This window comes from Engystomops pustulosus, chromosome 6 (genome assembly GCF_040894005.1).
Source record: "Engystomops pustulosus chromosome 6, aEngPut4.maternal, whole genome shotgun sequence".
Classification (NCBI taxonomy): domain Eukaryota; kingdom Metazoa; phylum Chordata; class Amphibia; order Anura; family Leptodactylidae; genus Engystomops; species Engystomops pustulosus.
In genome coordinates, this window is record NC_092416.1 from 149,711,496 (window position 1) to 149,717,891 (window position 6,396).

Sequence of the window (6,396 nt, forward strand, 5' to 3'; positions counted from 1 at the left end):
ACCTGATAATGCAGAGCAGGTACTGTGACACAGCTATTGAGGAGCTGGAACTATGACTTGGCTACTGGGGAGCAGGCATTGTGGCTCAGCTGCTGGAGAACAAGTACTGTGACTCACGTACTGGAGATCAGGATTTTTAACCCATATAATATAATATGCCATTAATATTAATAATAATTCCTTTATTTATATAGCGCACACAGATTACGCAGTGCTACACAGAGCTTGCCAAATTGGTCAGGGACCTCCTCGAAAGTCCTTGTTCTCCATGTCGCGTGCTACCGCTGTAGCTTTGAGTCGAATTGAGACAGTGGAGACGCTTTTCCCTGTGGTTCTGTGTTTAATAACTCACTGTTCTATTTTGTCCTCCAAATGTGGCCATCTTGCTTTGTTTCCTCGGAAACTCAGTTTGGTCTGCATTAGAGATGAGCGAACATACTCATCCGAGCTTGATGCTCGTTCGAGCATTAGCGTACTCGTAACTGCTCGTTGCTCGGACGAGTATTTCGCCCGCTCGAGAAAATGGCAGCTCCCGCCGTTTTGCTTTTTGGCGGCCAGAAACAGAGCCAATCACAAGCCAGGAGACTCTGCACTCCACCCAGCATGACGTGGTACCCTTACACGTCGATAGCAGTGGTTGGCTGGCCAGATCAGGTGACCCTGGGATAGACTAGCCGCTGCCCGCGCTGCTCGGATCATTCTCTGTCTGGATGCCGCTAGGGAGAGAGCTGCTGCTGGTCAGGGAAAGCGTTAGGGTGTTCTATTAGCTTACTGTTAGGCAGGAGTGATTCTACAACAGCCCTTCTTAGGGCTACAATAACGTTATCCTTTTTTTTTTTATTTGCTTGTGGCTGGGCTTGCTGGCACTAGTAGTGTGGTAGTAGTACCATATTGTGAGGAATTAGCAGGGGGACTTGCTACCGTTGTGTTTAGCTCTTAGTGACACACATATCCACCTCAAACACCAAAGTGGGAAAATTTATTAGGGGTTTGATTTCAATTAGGCACAGTCTGCCAGTTTCTTTTTATTTTACGTTTATTTTGTTTAATAACTCAGTGTCATCTCATCTTGCATAGTAGTGTGCTTTAATACTTGGCTAGAAAATAGCCATAGGAGAATCCAAACGGCTTACTTACGCCTACAGTAGCGTTATATATATTTGATTTCTGGTTGATCTGCTGGTGGCTGTAGTTGTTGTAGTGCATCTACTAGCAAATTGTGAGCATTTTGGAGTGAGACTTGCGACCACTGTGTTTTGCGCTTAGTGACGCACGTATCCATCGCAAAGACCGAAGTGGGAAAATTTATTAGGGCCCGGGGTTGGATTTCAATTAGGCACAGTCTGCCATTTCCTTTTTTATTTTACGTTTATTTTTTTCATAACTCAGCGTCATCTCATCTGGCATAGTAGTGTGCTTTAATACTTGGCTAGAAAATAGCCATAGGAGAATCCAAACGGCTTACTTACGCCTACAGTAGCGTTATATATATTTGATTTCTGGTTGATCTGCTGGTGGCTGTAGTTGTTGCAGTGCATCTACTAGCAAATTGTGAGCATTTTGGAGTGAGACTTGCGACCACTGTGTTTTGCGCTTAGTGACGCACATATCCATCGCAAAGACCGAAGTGGGAAAATTTATTAGGGCCCGGGGTTGGATTTCAATTAGGCACAGTCTGCCATTTCCTTTTTTATTTTACGTTTATTTTTTTCATAACTCAGCGTCATCTCATCTGGCATAGTAGTGTGCTTTAATACTTGGCTAGAAAATAGCCATAGGAGAATCCAAACGGCTTACTTACGCCTACAGTAGCGTTATATATATTTGATTTCTGGTTGATCTGCTGGTGGCTGTAGTTGTTGCAGTGTATCTACTAGCAAATTGTGAGCAATTTGGAGTGAGACTTGCGACCACTGTGTTTTGCGCTTAGTGACGCACATATCCATCGCAAAGACCGAAGTGGGAAAATTTATTAGGGCCCGGGGTTGGATTTCAATTAGGCACAGTCTGCCATTTCCTTTTTTATTTTACGTTTATTTTTTTCATAACTCAGCGTCATCTCATCTGGCATAGTAGTGTGCTTTAATACTTGGCTAGAAAATAGCCATAGGAGAATCCAAACGGCTTACTTACGCCTACAGTAGCGTTATATATATTTGATTTCTGGTTGATCTGCTGGTGGCTGTAGTTGTTGCAGTGCATCTACTAGCAAATTGTGAGCATTTTGGAGTGAGACTTGCGACCACTGTGTTTTGCGCTTAGTGACGCACATATCCATCGCAAAGACCGAAGTGGGAAAATTTATTAGGGCCCGGGGTTGGATTTCAATTAGGCACAGTCTGCCATTTCCTTTTTTATTTTACGTTTATTTTTTTCATAACTCAGCGTCATCTCATCTGGCATAGTAGTGTGCTTTAATACTTGGCTAGAAAATAGCCATAGGAGAATCCAAACGGCTTACTTACGCCTACAGTAGCGTTATATATATTTGATTTCTGGTTGATCTGCTGGTGGCTGTAGTTGTTGCAGTGCATCTACTAGCAAATTGTGAGCATTTTGGAGTGAGACTTGCGACCACTGTGTTTTGCGCTTAGTGACGCACGTATCCATCGCAAAGACCGAAGTGGGAAAATTTATTAGGGCCCGGGGTTGGATTTCAATTAGGCACAGTCTGCCATTTCCTTTTTTATTTTACGTTTATTTTTTTCATAACTCAGCGTCATCTCATCTGGCATAGTAGTGTGCTTTAATACTTGGCTAGAAAATAGCCATAGGAGAATCCAAACGGCTTACTTACGCCTACAGTAGCGTTATATATATTTGATTTCTGGTTGATCTGCTTGTGGCTGTAGTTGTTGCAGTGTATCTACTAGCAAATTGTGAGCAATTTGGAGTGAGACTTGCGACCACTGTGTTTTGCGCTTAGTGACGCACATATCCATCGCAAAGACCGAAGTGGGAAAATTTATTAGGGCCCGGGGTTGGATTTCAATTAGGCACAGTCTGCCATTTCCTTTTTTATTTTACGTTTATTTTTTTCATAACTCAGCGTCATCTCATCTGGCATAGTAGTGTGCTTTAATACTTGGCTAGAAAATAGCCATAGGAGAATCCAAACGGCTTACTTACGCCTACAGTAGCGTTATATATATTTGATTTCTGGTTGATCTGCTGGTGGCTGTAGTTGTTGCAGTGCATCTACTAGCAAATTGTGAGCATTTTGGAGTGAGACTTGCGACCACTGTGTTTTGCGCTTAGTGACGCACATATCCATCGCAAAGACCGAAGTGGGAAAATTTATTAGGGCCCGGGGTTGGATTTCAATTAGGCACAGTCTGCCATTTCCTTTTTTATTTTACGTTTATTTTTTTCATAACTCAGCGTCATCTCATCTGGCATAGTAGTGTGCTTTAATACTTGGCTAGAAAATAGCCATAGGAGAATCCAAACGGCTTACTTACGCCTACAGTAGCGTTATATATATTTGATTTCTGGTTGATCTGCTGGTGGCTGTAGTTGTTGCAGTGCATCTACTAGCAAATTGTGAGCAATTTGGAGTGAGACTTGCGACCACTGTGTTTTGCGCTTAGTGACGCACATATCCATCGCAAAGACCGAAGTGGGAAAATTTATTAGGGCCCGGGGTTGGATTTCAATTAGGCACAGTCTGCCATTTCCTTTTTTATTTTACGTTTATTTTTTTCATAACTCAGCGTCATCTCATCTGGCATAGCAGTGTGCTTTCATACTTGGCTAGAAAATAGCCATAGCAATAGGATAGCATCGTTTGGTTTTAAAAACTAAAAAACACACAAAAAAAAAAAAAACACAAAAAAAAGATAAAAAAAAAATTAAAGTTATAACTCTCATTTTCAAAATGTTTAACCCGAGGGCTAGGGGTAGAGGACGAGGGCGGGGACGTGGGCGTCCAACTACTGCAGGGGTCAGAGGCCGTGGTCCTGGGCGGGGTGAGACACCACCTGCTGATGAGGGAGCAGGGGAACGCCGCAGAGCTACACTCCCTAGGTTCATGTCTGAAGTTACTGGGACTCGTGGTAGAGCACTGTTGAGGCCAGAACAGTGCGAACAGGTGATGTCGTGGATTGCCGACAATGCTTCGAGCAATTTGTCCACCAGTCAGTCTTCCACGCAGTCCACCCATGTCACCGAAATCGGCACTCCTCCAGCTCCTGCACCTCAGCCTCCTCCCCCCCAGTCTGCCCCCTCCCAGCAAAATTTGCCATTTGAACCGGCATACTCTGAGGAACTGTTTTCTGGACCCTTCCCACAGTCACAAACCACTTGTCCGGTTGCTGATGAGCAATTTTCCGATGCCCAGGTTTTCCACCAGTCGCAGTCTGTGGGTGATGATGACCTTGTTGACGTAGTGGAAGAAGTGTGTAAAGAGGTGTCCGACGATGAGGAGACACGGTTGTCAGACAGTGGGGAAGTTGTTGTCAGGGCAGGAAGTCCGAGGGGGGAGCAGACTGAGGGATCGGAGGATGATGAGGTGACAGACCCAAGCTGGGTTGAGAGGCCGGGTGAACACAGTGCTTCTGAGACGGAGGAGAGTCCTCGACCAGAACAGGTTGGAAGAGGCAGTGGTGGGGCCAGACGGAGAGGCAGGGCCAGAGCTGGTGCATCAGCGCCAAATGTGTCAACTAGTGAAGCTCCCGTGGCGAGGGCTCCTGCGGCGAGGGCTAGATTTTCAGAAGTCTGGAGGTTCTTTAAGGAAACACCGGATGACCGACGGACTGTGGTGTGCCACATTTGCCAAACCAGGATCAGCAGGGGTTCCACCACTACTAGCTTAACTACCACCAGTATGCGCAGGCATATGAATGCTAAACACCCCACTCAGTGGCAACAAGCGCGTTCACCTCCGGCCGTGCACACCACTGCTCCTTCCCCTGTGTCAGCTGATAGTCAGCCCCCTGCCCAGGACCCTGCCACAAAAACCCCATCGTCGCCTCCACGATCCTCCACAGCATCCACCAGCGTTCAGCTCTCCATACCCCAGACGCTGGAGCGGAAACGCAAATATAGTGCAACCCACCCGCACGCCCAAGCCCTTAATGTGCACATCTCCAGATTGCTAAGCCTGGAGATGCTGCCCTATAGGCTAGTAGAGACCGAGGCCTTTCGCAGCCTCATGGCGGCGGCCGCCCCTCGGTATTCGGTCCCCAGCCGCCACTACTTTTCCCGATGTGCCGTCCCAGCCCTGCACCAGCACGTGTCAGACAACATAATCCGTGCCCTGACCAACGCCGTTTCTGACAAGGTCCACCTGACCACGGACACGTGGACGAGTGCTGCCGGGCAGGGCCACTATATATCGCTGACGGCACATTGGGTTAACTTGGTGGAGGCTGGGACCGAGTCTGACCCTGCGGCTGGTCATATACTGCCGACGCCGAGGATTGCGGGGCCTACCTCGGTCCAGGTGTTTCAGGCCTACTATGCCTCCTCCTCCTCCCACCCCTCCTCCACCTCCTCCTCCGAACGACCATCCGTGGGCATGGCGCCATCAGTCGGTAGCTCTAGGCACAGCAGCAGTGCCATCGCTAAGCGACAGCAGGCGGTGCTGAAACTGCTGAGCCTAGGCGATAAAAGGCACACCGCCCAAGAACTATTACAGGGCATCACGGCGCAGACTGATCTGTGGCTGGCACCGCCGAACCTGAAGCCAGGCATGGTTGTGTGTGACAACGGCCGTAACCTGGTGGCGGCTCTGCAACTCGGCAGACTGACACATGTGCCATGCCTGGCCCATGTGTTAAATCTGATAGTTCAGCGTTTCCTCAAGACATACCCCAATCTGTCTGATTTGCTCACGAAGGTGCGCCGCATCTGTGCGCATTTCAGGAAGTCCAGCACAGATGCTGCCACTCTCAGGGCAGCGCAGCGCCGCCTCCAACTGCCCGCTCACCGACTGTTGTGCGACGTGCCCACGAGGTGGAATTCAACACTGACCATGTTATCCAGAGTTTACCAGCAGCGCCGAGCGATTGTAGACTGCCAGATGTCAACTTCCACCAGAACTGGTAGTCAGGTCAGTCAGCTTCCTCAAGTCTACAATGAGGAGTGGACGTGGATGTCTGATATCTGTCAGGTGCTGAGTAACTTTGAGGAGTCAACACAGATGGTTAGTGGCGATGCCGCCATCATCAGCCTCACCATCCCGCTGCTTGGCCTGTTGAAAAACTCTCTGGTCAGCATGAAGTCGGAAGCTTTGCGCTCCTCACAAGAGACGGGGGAAGAAGATTCCCTTGTTGATAGCCAAAGCACCCTTAGGTCTGTTTCTCAGCGCATATCGGAGGAGGTGGGGAGGATGAGGAGGAAGAGGAGGAGAATGTTGGCGAGACACAAGAGGGGACCATTGTTGAGTCCTTCACT